The 19,645-nt window shown below is 37.2% G+C and overlaps 1 long non-coding RNA gene across 1 annotated transcript in view; it reads right to left on the bottom strand.

Moving 5' to 3' along the window:
• LOC133221027 (uncharacterized) overlaps positions 1–19,645 on the bottom strand; it is a 103,024-nt gene that overhangs the window by 32,661 nt on the left and 50,718 nt on the right. Inside the window, exon 2 of the long non-coding RNA XR_009727861.1 lies at positions 17,903–17,968. This is a non-coding gene — a long non-coding RNA (uncharacterized LOC133221027). The remainder of the gene's footprint in view (positions 1–17,902; positions 17,969–19,645) is intronic.

Genomic DNA, 19,645 nt, shown 5'->3' with positions numbered 1-19,645 from the left:
ATAAAACAAAAACCTCTTTGTTTCAAATACTCAGATGCACAGGCAATGAAAGTATCAGTATGATTGGAAAAATGCCTTCTCAATACTTATATCTTCCCAGCATTACACAGAGAATGGTGAGCTTTGTATCTAATGTCTCCAGATCAAAGCCTGTGTATCAAAATTATCTTTCTCTTCCATTTCCTCCAGAGTTGCAACATCAGAATAAAATGCAAAACCAAGTACTAATACCAAGAGCTTATTTAGGCTTATTTTTATCAGCTTTTCTGATCATACACAGTTTCAACAGCAGATGAGAATTTCAAAACTAAATGTAAATGAGGCTAAAGATTTTAGATTACAAGTGTCATCATGCATTCATAGAAATTCTATACTTTCATCATCACAAGACTTTAAAAAGACAAGATATAGTTTTCTTTTAAATCATAGAAAAGACACCATGTCAGAGTAGAAAACAGGAGAATTTTAGTCACTTAAAGGCTGGCTTTTTAGATCCTAAAGCTTTTCTTGAGAATAGATTTTGAACCAGTTCTATTCAAAGCAAAGGTATACCTTATTTCAAAACTGAGGGTTTTTTATGAGCATGGCTTGCACTGTTTAAAGGCTTGAAATTCTTGAGCTATAACAAAGGACACTATGCTTACCATACAATGGGTATTTTTGTATATACACACACACACCCCCACATGCAAACATCAGTAAAGCTTTTTACACACACACCCCCACATGCAAACATCAGTAAAGCTTTTTACAACTATGCAAACACTTATTTGAAAGATTAAAAATATAAAGAATAATCATGCCAAAATAGTTTTAAGTTCATTTACTAGATAAGAACTAGCTAAGTATATATTTGCTCATCAAGAATAAGACAGGAATTATATACATCAATCAAGAATTAATGCACACAACTATTAATACCAATGGGTTTTAGGGTATTGTACATAGCAATTCAACAATACAATAAGGAAAAATATTATTCTGTTAATAACCTAAATGCATTTTAACTTAGAAACGTCTCTGAAAACTTTAGGCAGATTAACTGCTAGTGAATTAATTCCACTACCGGTTTTGGTTGTTTTCTTTGGGTTTTATTTTATCTCTGAAAAGGCCCAAGCTCTATGCACAATTTATTTTCATCATTTTGCTTAAACCATTCAAATATCAGGAAACTTATTTCCATTTAGAGACAACAGTCAAACACTATAATATAATAATTCATTTCATATAGCTGAAGAGAAGGGACTTAATGCTACACTTGACTCAGTGACTGTCCTGTTGATGAACTCACATAAAGGTGTCTACACTGAAGATTTTAGCTAAAAATCACTTTCAAGAATTCTCCTATTCATTATAACTGCAAATTAAATTAGACTCTGGAATAAGTGCCATACATTTTGGTTATTAATACGGCCAATTAAAACATCAATATTAACTGCAATACCAGTAATGCAGTATCACATTCTTCATGTGCTTCTCACTGTGTACTTTTTTTTTTTTCCATAAAAGATCCTGGCTCCACAGACATTCTCCTTCTCTCTTTAGCTACTTTTATTGCCCAATTAATTGGTAATTGGGTCAAAGAAATGCTGTTTATTACTCACATACTTAGAATATAGTGTTCTAATACTAAAAGACAACTATAAGATTTAACTGCAGTATTTCCATTTTAATTGAACTAATTATTATATAATTCTATGATTTAATGAAATATTAGAAAATAAGGTGAACTGTTGACAAATACATTTTGCTTGACCAATAGATTTATTAGGAAATATTCCAGTTTATTCTGTTAAAACAACACAGTATTTCTATGATTTATGTTTCTCCTCTAAAAAACCCTGCTCTTAATTCAGCATCTGCTACATTGCAAAGTAGCACCTGGCTTTAGGAGTAATCCTCAGTGAAAGGTGTTTTCTTGCTGCCCTACAGAACAGTTGGCTGACAGTCCTGAAAAGGACTGCTAGAAATAAGGATATGAAAAAGTACAAGACTGTACTCAAAAAGGAAAAGTAAAATTTTTGTCTTTTCTTAAGTGGCAGATCCAGTGGCTGTCAACTACTGATGTTTTTCTTAAAGTTTAACCTGTAGATATGGTACTTCATCACCTCCTCATGTGTATACTTCAAAGAAGCTGTATCTGTCAAATTTGAATGCCACATGTAGCAGGGGACTGACACATCATAAAGAACCAAATGGGTTACTGATGACATCTTGCCTTCAAGGGCCTGATACTGGTATATTACACTATTTCACCTCTACCATAGGAATAATGGGAAATCAGCACATCGCTCTAAATGATCATAACCTGTAATGACTGAAGTTTTATCTAAGCTTTGTATTGGCTGCTGAAGGGAAGAAAATTTCACCCATAATCCAAGCCCTTGATCACAAACTGTCATTCCCATAGAAATATCACAAGGTTTTTAATAAGAGTGGCTTTTCATTCTTGGAAAAATCAAGCAGTTCCTAGAAATTCATAGGAAAATATTTTATTATCTTTTATACATAATCATTATTTGAAAGTATGTCAGATTTTTCCTCATTAAATTCTACCTATACCCTGATATATATATCACAAATACAGAAAGTATGGAAAGTTTACATTTTTTATTGGGGTTTTTTTCCAACACTTTTATGAAAGTAAGCCAGTCCCTCCTAAATCAAGAACGTGAATTCATTTATTGGTTTTGGTGTTCATCTTACCTCTCAACAAACTTATGTATTATTTAGCAGCTCATAAAATATGCAGAGGTGGCTAGTTATGAATGTTTGCAGAAAACCTACTTGTGTAGGCTCAGCAGACAAGGGTTGAACTAGTTCCATTTTCTAGAGACAATAGTACATCCAGTCACCCATACTATGCACCATCATTTTTTTTGTAGATGCATTAACAACAGTCCTTTTCCTTTCTCTCCTTCACCCAGTCTATGTTTTAATTCTCAATATACTCATGGAAACATGGCAAGTAAGAGAGAAAAGTCTGCTGCAGCCTTCGTAGTTGCACTTATACAGTAACACAGCTACTTAAAAGTGCAAATGGAAATCTTGTTTATATATTAATGCCTGTGCCTCTACAAATACATTTGTCTTCACTGCAGAAGTAATTTTAATCGGTTGCTCTCTCAGAAATGTATGTCCTGAAAAGACTCATCAAAAATACATCTATCTTGAACCATGCAGTGGTGTAACTAAGGCTTCATTTCATTATAATGAACATTCTTTTCCTGAATAATGAACATTCCCATGTATTATACATCCCTGAATACTAAGAAATAGGGTGCTTCCTGTGGTATGAGAAAGATTGAAATGTTCCTGCTGAATGAAATACCAGGATCAAATTGTAGTATTTCATCCATGCCCAATAGGGACCCAGTACTTTTTAGAGGTCAGTTTTCATTGACTTGACAGAGAATGGAGGCTGCATATTGAATCCTTGTATCTAAACATTCTCAGAACCATTTAAATTAATTATTTACGTCTCTCATAGGAGAAATTTTCTCAAACCTGTCAAAAGTAAGCCTTGTTCATGTTACGAAAAGTGACGTGTTTTTCTTAAACATGTTCTCTTTTTCTGGATCTTCCCTAATCTCATGAAACATTAGCAAACAGAGATGGTGTCTATGAATAGAAGAATAATTTGTAGTAGCAGATTGTATTTCACTGCTTAGAAGCAGATATTCAAAGCTACATGAAATGAGTGTTGTTTTAATATTTATGTAATATTTAAAGGTTTGTCATTATTATATCATGTACCCAGCATTCCCAAGTTGACAATATTCCAATAAGATCACAAAGTAGAAGTAAAGCCTTAAAAGAACTGATATATTTGATCTGAAGTAATTACAGTGTTGAAAACTGAAGTGTTACAAACAAATGTAGTCAATGAAAAAATGGTACCTTATTAAAAGTGAAAAAAAAAAGTGAAAGTTCTCTAAATTAATAATTTGAAGGGAAATACCCTGAGAAGTATCATTTTTTTTGCTGGAAACTGTCAAATCTAGCCTAAATTCACAGGTGACACTTGCAGACTTGCTCTACCACCAACCTCAGCTAAAGCCCACTTAAGCTAGTTAAGAAATTCTGTAATAAGGGAAACAAGGGAAGATTTGCCTCTACTCATTTTGTTGCTGCAAAGCTGGTTTTAAAGCAGTATTATTTTATTTTGTCTTTCTGGTAGTTGCAGACACTTCAATTTAAGACAGTGGAGAGAGAGAGAATGAAAAAGCACCTGCTCCTGAGTAGGTACATGTGGAAATGCATAGCCATACTGAAAAATTAATGTTCTTTTCAAAATCTGATGAAGCAGTGTATTCTCCATTAAACTAGCTTTTATGCATCATGCCTTTTTTGTGCAATCCGCATATATCCAACAGTACATCAGCAGGAATTTTCTATAGTGAAGATCCAGAATTAAAAACAAAAGAAAACAAACAAGGCAAAAGTGGATGTTCAGAAACAGATTCTATCATTTGATACATAAAGCTTACATGAAGATAAATAAGGTCATTAAAAAAGATCACGAGAAAATGGTAAGTTTTACAAATAAGCTACAAAATTTCTCTAAACAAGCAAGGAAGTACAAATCTCAATTACAGGAAGATATAGAATGCCAAGCAACATCATACAATGCTGTACAATTTAGATGAAGAGCATCCCTCACATCTGTTGAAAGAAATTTGCTTACTTACCAAATGGCATGTAGATTTTCCATATTTTTAGAATAAAGACATAATTATGTACTATTTTTAAACAAAATACTGATTTTTGACTATTTACTCGAATTGTTTTCTCTCCATCCTCCCTCTTAAGCCTTCCCTTCAGAAGAAAAAAAAATAAAAAGTAAATAAATTCTATGATTTGCTCTGATAATCTTAACATTTTTTCTGCCAAGTCTAACTTTGTGATATAGGAAACAGGTCTTGAGGCCTATATAGTACTTGGTTGAGAAATCACCTCAATATATTAAATAATTCCCACTTTAGAAAACAGATCCCATGAACCGAAGCCAAAATATTGATAATGGGCACCATACTAAGAAATGTAATTCAGAGACTGTTTCTGTTGTTGTTACAGATGCACTGACAAGCAGAAAGGGAGTTGGGAATGGGAAGGGCATTAAGACCAGCAGTTTGTCAACAAATCAGGTACTACCGCTGGTTACCACTAGGCATCCAATGGTTTGCAGTTAGTCTCCATTACCTTTGTAATTATTCTTCCACATCCAGTCACACGCTTCATTTAAGACTGACAGGCAGCGCAAAACCCATAAACCTCATCTCTGAAAATTAAACAATTTTATATAACCAAAATTTGAGAGTATTGCAGGTGGTATTTACTTGATATGTAGTAGTGCAGATCAGATAGCCTCACATGGGAGATATTCCTCAACAACTGCTTACAATCAAGCAAAAAAATTTAGCATCATACTTAAAAGTGAGCACAAAACCAGAAAAAAAAAAAAGACAATCTTTTAAAGTTTGCAGGGAGATGACTACTCCCTGTCCCAAGTGTTAGTTAACTGAATAGCATGTGGAGAACTACTTGAGGTGACAAGAAATTGCTGGATATACATGGATACCATCAAGGAGCTAACACACGTTACTGAAAGCACCATAAGGGGCAGCCAGGTTTGACACATGGTTAAGGGGGAATTATTTGAGGTAGATCTCCCAAGATCAGCAGTACCTACATCATCCCATTAGTAATACCATTTTTATGAGCTGAGTGGGAATATTTGTCTATTTCATAAACACATGTTAAACCCAACTAGCTAGAGAGGAGGATCAGATCAGGCTAACATTTTTCTTCAGGTGTTATGTGGATGCTGCTTGTGTTTCAATGGGTGTCCCTAAAAGTGTTTTTCTCCTGTCTGTTTTAATATCTCTACAACCAGTCATGTATTATGTGTGCATACCAACTGGAAGCGCATGCTCAGACACACATGGAAACAGCTAGCAGATAAAGACAGGAGGAATACCTCTGGATCTTGAAGCTAAGGTATTTGGTTACCCTTAACAATATATATGGAGATTTGAGAATGACAGAAAAAAATGGTTTTCCTTTGGAGAGAGGAAGGAGAAAAACAGATGGCTGAAGTTCTTGGTTTACCAGATGACCTTTCCAATCAGTTCTTGCCTACTCTTACGACACCAATTTTACATACTCACTGGTGAGTGAATTATAGCAATATAAAGCCAGAGCTACCATCTTCTATGGCATACATTATATTGGTACACATACTTGATTAAAAGTTCCGCTTTTTTACTTTAATACTTTCGTGAGCAGGTTTAGCCAGATTACTTTGGAAAAACCTTATTTGCAGGAGCATCTACTATCATGTTTTGGCAAGTGCCTCCACAATGCCTTCCCCTTGGATCCCTTCGAGGCTCTTGACATTCAGAGATTCCTGGATGCTGTGTTTTCCCCATGCTCTGGTGTGTAAAGCATCTTCTCCAGAGCTATTCACCTCGGCACAAATTATTCAGTGATAGACTAGTGGAAAGATACAAAGATGTTTAAGTTGTAAGATAAAATATGCTACAGCACTTCTGAATAAGCTTTCTATTACACAAAAGTGTTTAAGTGAGACTTTTGGCAGTATTGGTGCAATACAAGCAGCTGTTGCTCTAAACAAACAACAAAAAAAAAAGAAGAAAAAATCGTGGATACAAAGAAATAGAGAAGCACCAGTGAACAGAAAAATTATTGCCTGGATGCACTGCAGAAATAGATGTTGGAAGTAAACAGACATTTTCCATAAGGTCATAACATAAGCATAGAATGGTTTGGATTGGAAAGGACCTTAAAAGTTCATCTAGTTCCAGCCCCCCTGCTATGAGCAGGGACACATTCCACTAGACCAGGTTGCTCAAAGCCCTGTCCAACCTGGCCTTGAACACTGCCAGGGATGGGGCAGTCACAGCTTCTCTGGCAACCTGTGCCAGTACCTCACCACCCTCATCATGGAGGATTTCTTCCTAATATCTAATCTAAATCTACCCTCTGTCAGTTTAAAACCATTACCCCTTCTGCTATCAATAGAGGCCCTTGTAAAAAGTCCTTGTATTCCTCCTAGGCTACCCATCTTCTTGACATTTTTGCCTGACTTCCTCTTCATTCAAATGCATCACTCCTGAGCTTAGAGGACGTGGCCTTTGAATATTAATTACTTTTCTTGGGGCCCTCTTCCTTCCAGGCCTTTACACTATGGTATCTTACCAAGCAGATCCCACAAGAGGCCAAAGTCTGCTCTCCTGAAGTCCAGGGAAGTGAGCTTGCTGTGCACCCTCCTCATTGCCTCAACAGTCTTGAACTTCATTACATCATGGTCCCTGCAGCTGAGATTGTCCTTGAGCTTCACACTCCCCACCAGCCCCAACTTGGCCAGAACAAGGCCCAGCATAGCACCTCTCCTTATTAGCTCCTCTGTCACTTGGAGAAGGAAGTTATCATCAATGCATTCCAGGAAACTCCTGGATTGCTTACGCCCTGTTGTGTCTGTCCAACAGATATTGGTAGTTGAAGTCCCCCCATAAGTACCAGCACTTCTGAATATGAGGCCACACTTATCTATCCATATAAGGCCTCAAACCTCCTAGCTGGAGCAGTCTTCTTGGTCAGACAGCCTGTAACAGACCCCTCACTGTAATGTCCCCTTGTCCCCACTTTTTCTTTAAGCCTGACCCTTAAGGTCTCAATTGGCTCCTCATCCATCCATGGAGCAGCAGAGCTCCACACATTCCAACTGATCGTTAACACAGACGGTAACACCTCCTCATCACCTTCCCTGCTTTTCCTTCCTGAAGAACCAGCATCCTTTCATTCCAACACTCCAGTCTTAGGAGGTGACCTACCATGCCTCTGATGCCAGTAAGATCATAGCCCTGCAAGTGTGTGCATCTCTAACTCCTGTTGTTTATTCCCTGTGCTATGTACATTTACATAAAGGCATTTAAACTAGGCCCCGATTAAACTGAGGGTCTTTCAATATCTTGCCCTTGCAGAAGACAGCTAAAGTATAACTGGTCAAAAGATTCAAAATGAGCTGTCCAACAAAGCTATGGACCTTGGAACAGTTCCAAACCACAACATATTATCTAGCATTTTTATTGTGTGATTCACAGAACTGTTTATTTGTTGTTACGTAGGAGCTTCGTGGTAGAAAGTTGTGTACAAATGACACTTGCAAATCCCCAAAGTCTTATGAATTTTTAGAATTAATTAATTAGAATTAATGTTTACTCACTTTCAGTAGTAGGACAGTATAGCATTCTTCTTTTCTGAGAGAGACAAAATGACAACATAACAACAAAAATAGCAGAGAGAATCAGAGTAAAACAGCACTAACCAAACTGGAGACTGACAGTGACTCACACAAATTATGTCTGAGTTATCTAGAAATAACATCCTATACTGAAATCAAGCCTGAGTTGTTAGAAAGATTGTATGAATCATGATATACAGTTATTCACTGTGTGAAATGAATTCATCCCAAACTGTCTTCACAAGACACAGAAACAGGTAAATTCTGTAACCAGTTGTAACAGAACTGGCACAAGCTAGCTCTTTAAAGTGCCTTCTCAGCTAAACTATACATAAGATAAAAAAGCACACCCTAACTACAGCTTGAAAGTACACACAAAATGTAGTATTTAACTGACTTATGCAGGTACAAACTGGGCAGTAAAAGCCACACAAACAAACCCAAACCTTTAAATTAAAATGCTGCCTATTTAATGGAAAGTACAGCTCAAAGGACCACTGATTCAAGTCAATACTTCTAATTAACCCTCAAATTTTGTACAACCTTCAAGTAAATCTCCTACTGGTTAAAGTCCTAAGGCACAAATTCTTCTTTCCAGCAAGAAAGAAGACAGGGTTTGCTCTCTGGGGATGGTAGACCTGGGTATTAAGATAGTGAAGCTCTATTCAGCTCTTTCATTCCATATTCAGAAGACAAGAAACATATCCAAGCTCTCATAAAATCACTTCTTTCTAGAAATGTCAGAGAAATATTTCATGTAAAACCAAAGGGAATGCAGGAAAAAGAAAGGGAAGTCATTCATTAAAATAATTTTGCCAACTGACTGAAACATCTCCAACATTTATGTTTAGAGATACAACTGAGTCTGAGAAGAAGCAGAATTAGCAAATATTATCTACAAATTATTTGCATTCTCTGCCCTGTTTATCTACAAATACTTATTGCTAAGTCTTGGTCCTTCCCAAAAGTGTAGTAAGATCACTACTAGAACAACAGGTAAACCACTATTGCTGCCTCTTACCTAAAAATTGGAACACACTTAGATTATTTTTAAGGTGACTCTAACATTACGATTTTTATTTTCCATATTAATTTGCTTTATCTTAAAAACTGCTCATCAATATACGATTCTTCTAATTTCACAAGACTTTTGGCATGTACTTACAGAGGACTATACACTGCAACTAAGACTATGCTGATTGCTTCTACAACTCTTCATCCTCCTTAACCATTTCCCAGTTTTCAGTCATTCAGGGTGAATTTAAGGAGGAACATACACATAGGAAAAAACCTGCTTTCAGACTCATCACCTTCATAATCCTCATTAAAAAACAACCAAAAAGCACATAAGGGTCCACAAACTGAAAACCACAGCTCCAGATATTATAAAACCTTAGTTACAGAGATGGCAGTTCAAAATAAATGCTCTTAGAATAGCTTGTAGTTCTACCTTTCCTTCCTGGAAGCTACTCTTTCAATAAAGATTTTTCTACATTTCGTTTGTTAAGTGTTCACATATCATCTTGACATCAAATTAGCCTAAATGTTAAGACAACACAAATCTATTTTATCAGGAAGTGATGAATTTGAGATAAAGTTATCTTAACTCCTGAAAAGAATGTAAAGGGGTTTGGTTTTGGGGTTGGTTTTTTTTTGGTGTGTGTTTGGTTGGTTTTTTTTCCTCAACAATTAACATGCAATATGATCCACTTCAAAACAAAAAGGACACCACTGGACTTCTCATGCTTGACCACCATATGACAGACATGCATTCTACTTGCATCAGTAAGGAATGGCTCTGCCCAAATATCTCCTCATATTTTGATGTGATTTTTCTCATCAAAATCTTCCCCACCAACCAGACACATTTAACAAACCAATCATCATTTCCACTTGGATTTAATATTTGAAAAATTGATCACTCAGAAAGATGTAGGTGCACTAAAAACAGAAGAATGAGTTATTGATTCCATCCAACAGCACCAATTATCTGAGCAGAAACACTGAATTGAAGGAGCAAGGAGAACTTAGAAATTTGGAGTGCAGGGGGACAAGTTGAGAAAAAAATATAACATCCAGTTAACTGGTATTACATTTTTATTGCCTATCATATCTGAAGAAACCAAAAAAAAAAAAAAAAAAAAAGAGAAAAACCCAGAGCTAATCAAGTACCCATTTTCTTACTTTTAAATACAAAATAGAACAATGTTGTAAAAGGATTTTTTCCTTCATCTAACACAAAAGAAGTTGTGTTCATTTTAATTCTCCCAGTGAAAATTTACTTTTTCTCTCAGTTGCAATTTTAAGTGTCAAACTGATTACAGGACCAGATAAGTTTCACCATTAGTGTGTTTATTGTGAATCAATTTGTCTAAATCTCTTTCAAGAATACAGAATAGCTGCTGTTATTCATTCCAGTTACAGGATTAAGAACTCCTGAAAAATACTAAATTACATTGCTGTTGTAATGGTATCATACCCAAAGTTTATATAACCTCTAAAGAAGTGATAATGCTGTATCCAAAAAGAGTTAGAAAGGGATGATAGACTAAGAGTCAAACGGGGTTCATAACCTTCCCAATGCTTCCACTCTAAGAGGCTGGCCAAGAGCACAAGCGCTTTTGCCTTTGAGTCAATCTGTAAGACTAAGGGGATTAATGTGTCACAGACATGTAGCAAGGATAGTGTAAGTAATCATGAAGCAGAAAGGAAATGAACAACAAATAACTAGCTCACTCTAAAATTCTACAAGAATCCACCTGTTATTTTGCCCTTCCCTTTAAGAACAGCCTACACAACCACATGTAATCTTTAAAAGATCATGCTTGCTTACAGATTAGTTCAATTCCTTTGAAGAATCCACAATGTTCTAAATGTATATGCAAGACATAATGTTTATAGATAGGATTTAATATTGACAAGGGTATCCATGACATTCAGTACTAATATAGAAATATTTGCAGCAATTCAGGCTGCTGAGTCAGAGATTCGTTTCTTTATATCACATCTAATTCATAAACATTCCTTACTTCATTTATTTGTAGTTTCTTTTTTTTTTTTTTTTTTCTGCCTGGAAAAAAGGCTGAATTTTTACATAAAGGTGCTTTGCCACACCTCAGTAACTACTTCTGTCACCAAGCATAAATCCTTCTCCAGAGCTTGATATTCCAGAAACAAGGTTTCTCAAGCAGAAAAGTGACATTTCCAGGCTAAGCTTTCAAAAGTTTATTACATAAGTTAGAAAGTTATAGGAGCAGGATTTTAGTTTTCAAAGTGCCTAGAGGAACACTTACTGAAAGAAGACAGTCACAGAGTTGGTAAGGATTAGACAAACTAGTACCCAAATAATGCACCTGGGTTCTGCCCAACTCTACAGTCAACGAGACTCCCATGATGCCACCAAAAAGCTTCAAATGGTACGGAGAACAGTAATGTCACCATCTCAGTCAGCCATACCTACATATTTTGTGAGATAGAGCAGTGCTGTTTGCTCGTATTGCTCCTAACCAGACCTCAGGGCTGTCTTTTGTTCCAAAAGACGTCACCACAACCTTCCTATAGACCCAAAATCCACCTCAAGCAAATGTCATGACCAGGTTGACAATTTTCCAAGTGGCAGAAATGAATTTGAAGAACGTGAACATGTATGCCATGTTATTTGTGTATACATGTTATTTGTTCATACCCACAGTGGGTGAGATGTGTCACTGTCCTTCCTTCTTTCCCCAGGTATTTCTGCACTTTGTAATGAACTTAACCAGCAGGTGTTCACACACTTATTTAAAAGTCTGATTATAAGTGGGGTTTTCTGGGGATTTTTTTCCACACACAGGTTAAATACTCTCATGCTCCTAAAGGCTGAGAGCAAGAGTTAGTACAGATGGGAACAAATGCAAGAAAACAAATGCATCATCTGGCCTTAATACAATATGTTGTATGCTTTCACTGCAGCTACTTGGAAGACATAAAGAATAGCAAATCAATGATCAAGTAACTTTTAATAATAAAATCTGGGCTGACTACAGACTGTGTCCCAGAACTATAAACAGCAGCAGCTGGAACACTTCTTGTTTAGCCTGCTGTTTACGGCTGGCTAGTTACAAAGTCAACTAGTGTTCAAGTAGAGCAGGCCAGTAACTTCTAACTGCAGTTTCACATGCCTTCTTTTCCAGATCATTAAAAATAAATCATTTTCACATAAGAACTCAAGAAGTAAGGTTAGGTACTTGGTTCCTTTGGCGTAAATGTGATTTAGTGTCTCAGGCTTATTAATGTAGGCCTGAGAGGAGACCAGTCAACAAAAAGAGACCACCACTACATTCCCTATGGCATAAACACAAGTCCCTTTTAAAACATAAGATGATCTTTGAATCATTAGCTCTCTAGCCACTAAAGAATGTGTCCAGACTACAAAGTGAGCTACCCTGACATAAATAATAACACCACTTTTAGAAAGTAATACAATACCATAACACAGCTCCCACAGTTATCCAATATAATTCCCCATAAAAATGTCAGCAGACAATGTGGAACTGATATGCAGGACAGTAAAAAACAGGCACATTATTGCATGTGTGCTTTAGCACATCCAAAAGCCTTGCTCCATTCTCATGCATTGCTTCAGTAGGGATACTGCATCCACAGTATGAAAGATTGAACTACTGTCTTGGTTTAAGCCTGGTGGACAGCTAAGCACCACCCAGCTGCTCTTTCACTCCCCCATTGTGTGACGGTGGCAAGGATTGGAAGGATAGAAGTGCAAGAACTCATAGTTTGAGATAAAGACAGTTTAATAGGTAAAGAAAAAGCCATGGAATTCATTCATCATTGCCGTGGGCAAGTAGGTTTTCAGCCATCTCCAGGAAAACAGGGCTCCATCATGTGTAACAGTTACTTGGGAAGACAAATGCCATCACTCCCAGTATCACCCTCTCCTCCTAATGTTCCCCCCTCCTCCTACTCCCCCAGCTTTTATCACTGGGTGCAACTTCATATGGTCTAGGTTATCCCTTGGGTTAGCTGCCCCAGCTGTGTCCCCTCACTACTTTTTGTGCTTCCTCAGCCTACTCACTGGTGGAACAGTCTGAGAAACAAAAGGTTCTTGACACTGTGTAAGCACTGCCCACCAGTAACTGAAACATAACTGAAACATCCAAAACATAGCGCTACATGAGCTACTATGAAGAAAATTAACTCCATACCAGCCAAAACTGGTAGAGCCACATCGCTTAAATAGTCTGAGACAACTCAAAAAGATAGATAAGGAAAGTAAGTTTTATACAGGAGTGAAAAATCAGTCAAGCTGAGTCAAAACATAGATCTTTCTGTCAAAAGGTTCAGAGGAGCAGCAAGATACTGCTCAGTTCAGCAGAGTTCACTTGTTCTTTCAGTGGTGAAGGCAGCTGACACAGCCCACTGCTCTTGAGAAATGCATGCCTGAAACAGAGACCTGCTCGTGAAAGCACCTCTCTAGTCACTAATTTTGACTTTGTCTCATTTTTTACTTGGCACAACCGCACTAGGTGTTCCTCACTAGGTAAACATTTCTGAAAATGTATCTAAGTACACACAAACTGCACACATTGAAAGACTCCCCAAGTCTCCTTTAAAGCTAAAGAGATTTTGATAAAAAAGTAAAAGTTTTCCTGAGCCACTACAGGTTTTGTCACTTCCACAGCATTCACTGAGAGATAAGCCCATTTGTGGCTACTGAAGGATCTGCTTCAGTCCTCATATCTCTGAGTCAGCAAACCACTAAGAGTATTCTTTTCCACTATGCATTTAACAGAAAAATATTTTTTTCTGTGGCCTTATTTACACATCCCTAGAGAGCAACTGCCAAAACAAGGAGAGCACTATAACACATATCTGAAGATGGAGTGGAAATTTACACTGTTTTCAAAGATCTATAATAGCTCTATGCTGAATCTCTCCATAATGCCACAAAATCTTGAACTGTTTCATATTAAATTCCCGATTGACTTTACATTGTTGATTTTTTTTTTTACCTACAAAATTCTAAATTCTGTTCCCATTTGATGAAATAATGTCATAGCACAAATAGGACAGATCCTGATGCAGAAGTATTAAATGAATTACTGTAGCCAAATGATTATGGCTTTCCAGGCACGGCCTTGGTCCCTGTAGAATACAGGCTTGTGCTGTCGCACCAGCCTCTTCACAAGATCACCACAGTGATGATGTCAGTGATGATCCCAACATAAAAAGGATGTGGACCTACTTGAGCAAGTCCAGAGGAGAGCCCCAAAGATGATTCAATGGCTGGAGCACCTCTCCTATGAAGACAGGGTGAGAGAGCCTTGTTCAACCTAGAGAAAAGAAGGCTCATGGGGAGACCACAGCCTTGAACTACCTGAGTATTAGTACTGCAAATAAGATGGTATTTTTCCAGATAAATATTCCCTTATACTTGGATGAACATTAGCAGTAGTTTTGCATAACTGAAAATCTCAAATACTCATTGTTTCCCACAGAAATAAGAGTCACTACTGATTTGAGTTAATCACATCCTACCAAATGATTTATTAAGCAAAAATAGGAGAGCAATGTTACAAAGAAGAAAGAACACCGAAAAACTGCCCCCAAGTCTTATTAAAGTGTATATTTCAAGCACAAAGCGTTTCTGCAATCTAAAGTTAGGTATTGTCATTAAACTGGTGTTGTTTAGGCTCCAGTGATGACAATACAGTTGCATTAATTTAGTCATGTTGCATATAACAATTTGTCATGGTTTAAACTCAGCAAGCCACGCAGTCTCGCTCTCTCACTCCCCCCCTTCCTCCTCCCCCAGCTTCCAGAAGGATGGGGAGGAGAACTGAAACAATGCAGCTCCCATGGGTTGAGATAAGAACAGTCCAGTAACTAAGGTGTAACACAAACCATTGCTGCTACCACCAACAATAATAATGGTAAGGGAAATAACAAGGGAAGGGAATACAACACCTCACCACCCACCGACTGATACCCAGCCCAACCAAACAGAGATCTAGCCTGTATGGGTAATTGCCCCCAGGTTACATCCTGGGCATGATGTGCTGTGGTATGGAATACCTCTTTGGTCACTTTGGGTCAGGTGTCCTGTCTCTGCTTACTCCCGCCTTTCCATCCTCCTTGGCAGAGCATGAGGCTCAGAAAGTCCTTAGTCAGATTAAACGTTACTGAGCAACAACTAAAAACATTAGTGTTATCAGTGTTGCTCCCAGGCTGAAAGTCAAAACCACAGTACTGCACCAGCTACTAGGGAGGAGAAAAATGACTGCTACTGCTGAACCCAGGACACCATTATTTATTCATTATGGATCAAATATAACAAACAAAAAACACCCTCTGAAGTGTTTTGTTTGTATCTACGCCTTTCTCTAGAGAGCAGCTCAACAGAACTGTGGAAGAACAGTGTCTTCAGTGCTTCTTGTAGGAAGAGAAGAAGGGAGAGGGAGGGAGAGACATCTAAGACTTCATTCCAGCCACACAATCTACTAACATTGTACAGGCAGAGGCAATTACATTTAACCTAGCCATGATACCAAACACCACTGAAGAAACACAGCAATATAAAACAGTAGCCAAATGGCTTTAGCTACCTTGAGTTACTGTGTTTCATCTGTGACCTAAAGGTTAAAAAATAGGATCTCTGTCAGCCATGACAAATATTGACTCTGGTTTTCCTTCTCCTCACCCTCACCCTACTTTGCACATGCTAAGACTAGGAATGCAATCGGTTTTCTGAATCTGAAATACCATCACCAGGAGAGATTTCCTCTTATCCAGTTAGGAGAACACACATATATCCTGCACAACCAGATGAAAAGATTCCCTGAAATATTTTTTTGTTCTAATCAGAACTTTGCTCTTGTTTGTTTAAGAAATAATAGTAAATCAGGATGACCTGAAACTTTCATAAATCGCCTCATTTTCTCCAAGAGTTTATTCATGTTATTTGCTTTTTGCCTGGTTGGTTGTTTTGGGTTTTGGTTTTTTTTTTTTCACTCTTGAGTCACTGTCTCTTTCTATACTTCCAAGAGCTTACTGAAATACTCTTTTGTTACTGAGGTTTTCTGCTCTGTGCAGACACTTTTAGAACAAGCTTAACCTTCTCCTTTTTACTGCAACAATAGCAGATGATAGTAAAATGCTGCAGATAACATAACCTCAGGCATAGAAACACGAAACAGTAAGGTTTTATGTAAACAGATAACAGGAGGTTTTAACAGTTGAAATATTAAGGTTCAAAAATATTTCTTCAGTTTTGAATTAGAAGGAAAATAAAGTTTGACAGAACTGCTAAAATCCTATCCTAGAGAATTTAAACATATTTCTGCTGTGGGAATTTAGTTCACTTTAAAGTATTAAAGAATGCAATGTCATTCAGATCAACCAATATTTCTACAAGGACTATGGAACATTTTGGTTTTTATCTGTTCTAAAGAAATCTATTTGTTGTCTCCAGGTTAGCAGGGTTATCTTCTTCTTTGCAATATTTCACATGCAGTGTTATATAACTATAAAGTAATTCATTTTTTTTATGTTTTTACCTGATTTGATCCTTGATTTTCCTCCAGCTTAAGTATCTTTGTCTCGTTTTCCCTCACATCTCCCTTGGACATCCTACCACCTTTATTACTTTTCTGTAAACCTTCACAATCATCCTGCATTCGTCAAGTTGTAAGTCAACAAGTATTAAAAAGTGTCATACCACACACCTTCAACCTGTGCTACTACTTCAGTGTAGTTAAAATTATTGTAAATGTTCTAGTCAAGCCCCCTACATTTGATTTGGAATTAAGAAAAGTTCTTCAGTTGGAAAAGTGAAATTTCAGAGATTGCTGGGGACGGACTCTTCATTAGGGACTGTAGTGATAGGACAAGGGGTAACGGGTTAAAACTTAAACAGGGGAAGTTTAGATTGGATATAAGGAGGAAATTCTTTCCTGTTAGGGTGGTGAGGCACTGCTCCATCCCTGGCAGTGTTCAGGTCCAGGTTGGATGAGGCCTTGGGTGATATGGTTTAGAGCGAGGTGTCCCTGCCCATGGCAGGGGGGTTGGAACTTGATGATCTTAAGGTCCTTTCCAATCCTAACCATTCTATGATTCTATGATTCTGGCAAAGAGGTGCAGTGCTAGTGTACATCTTTCCCTTATCCTTGTTATAGAACCACATTCAAACCATCAGACATCCCAGCTTCACAGACGAAAAACATCAGGTTACATGAGTAACATGCCATTACTTTTCAGTTAATTCCCTAAGTCTCCTTTCTGGTCAAATTATGCCCTGATGCGACAGTTTTCTCCAAGATCTAGAAAGCCGCTGAGGAAACAGATCAACTTCCTACTCCAGAGAAACCCCTGGGAATGGAGAGCTCCTGACACCCAGCTCCTCCCCAGCACTCTCCCTTATTATGTCAGCAATGCCTTTGGCCACCAGAGGAATTCTGTTGAGCAGCTGAAGTAGTTTATGTTGTTTAGAGCCCTTTTTCTCTAGGTCTGCTAAATTCTGAAATATTTCCAATAGATTTCCACTGACCTTATGTAGCAATTGTTTACAACTTTGAAAGGAAGTAACTGAAAGCATAGCTGTAATTTATTTTACCAGCTACCGCAAAGCAAAGCAAAGAATACCTGTGTGAGGATTTCAGTGCCTCCTGGTACCCTTGGGTCTTGTGCTTCTGCAGTCCCGTGAATTATCTTGAAAACAAAGTAAAAGATTCTCATATGACTTGACAGAAAACAGCACTATTTTTCTAGGTCAACACTCATAGAACAGTAAGTGTGTTGCACAGTTTAAGAACACAACAAACTGAGTGGTCACTTGAGGAGCTTCAATTGTCCAGTGTGCCTGCAATAATAAGCTCTGAAACCCACATTGCAGTTTATACTTACTATCCCAACATAAAGCAATGCTGTTCACTTTTTATAACCCAGAGCAATTTACCTAATCAGATACTGGGTAGTATCAGATGATGGTGTTTTAATGTTCATATCATTTTCCATCTTAGAAATTTGGATTACGTATCCACAACTACCAGAGCTAAAGTTAGAAGAGTTAATATTTTCCTATTCTCTGTATTTGGCACTGTGTGACTTCACTGTAATATTCCTTTTTTTTTTTTTAAGGTAAAACTGTACTTTGACAGAAAGAAAAGGAATGGGAAAAGAAAGAAAAGAAAGAAAATTGACCATCTCTCCAGCATCACAACACAGTGCTAGGAAGTGGAGCTCTTCAGACAATTGCAGATCAGAAATCTATCAGTCATCTGCTCACTTGGCTCTTCATGATTCTTTACAGCAGTAAAAACAAATCTCTGGAATTACACAGAAATCTAAATGCCCCATATAAGCCAATTCAAACTAAGCAAAAGTAATTTGAAGACACCACCTTGTTTCACATTTTATTATGCTCAACGTACATTGTAACTTAGTAACTCTGAGAAAGCATAACTTCTTTGGCTGGAAAAAGGTCAGACAAAGCTTTCCATGAATCATTTTATAGTGTGCAGCAAACTACAAAAAAAATAAAAAAAAAACACACAAAAGAAACAACAAAGCCCAACCCAAACAGGTAATTGTAAAGGAAACCTACAGCTGAAGCACTGTGCTCAGAAGCAGCTTCATGCCTTACATCTGAAAGACCCTCCATAAGTATACAATTTTACTGCATATTTCTGCATGTTTTAGATTTATTTTTTGTAAAATAACACACTCCTGCAAAACAGGAGTGTTTAAAGAGGCTTTTTGATAATTATAGACTTGATAGTTCATCCCAATTTGAAATAACAGTCAGGTTTTGTCTAAAAGAAAAACTTCAGACACATTTACATCTTAGTATAATTTCAGATACAATCATAACCCATTTCTTAAAAAAAAAAAAACAACCAACCAACCAAAACCCAACACAACAACCAACCCACTACCAACAAAAAAACCCCACGCTCCCCGCCGAAAAACCCACCACAAAAAACAAACTTCATCCCAGGACATTTCAAGTTTAAATTCCCATTTTACAGCCACAGTAAAATACCATCTGTTTCATTAAACCAGAGAAACTACTAAAATAATCAAGGTGAAAACTCCTACTGTAACAATAGGAAAAAGCAGGCTTCCCTAATTAGCTTAGATTTAGGCTCCATCCTTCGAACACTTACTACCACCTTGCAGTGGTATATACGTACAAGAACAGCCTCAGCCATGATTTCAATAGTATAATATGCTGCTTTCTCTGCAGCAAGCAAGGAAATTCAAAACAGAAGAAACCTCATCATTGTTTGCTTGACAGAAGTGATGGTGACAAAAACCTGAGAGCTGTTTTGACTTCTTCTCAAATATAAAATAAGGACTCATGTTAGTCCTTCCCACATCTGCTGG

Source organism: Neopsephotus bourkii, unplaced genomic scaffold, assembly GCF_033783945.1.
Source record: "Neopsephotus bourkii isolate Nb327-2 ecotype Australia unplaced genomic scaffold, CSIRO-AGI_Nbou_v1 NB_1508, whole genome shotgun sequence".
Lineage (NCBI taxonomy): Eukaryota > Metazoa > Chordata > Aves > Psittaciformes > Psittacidae > Neopsephotus > Neopsephotus bourkii.
This window is presented reverse-complemented; position numbering and strand designations above follow the sequence as displayed.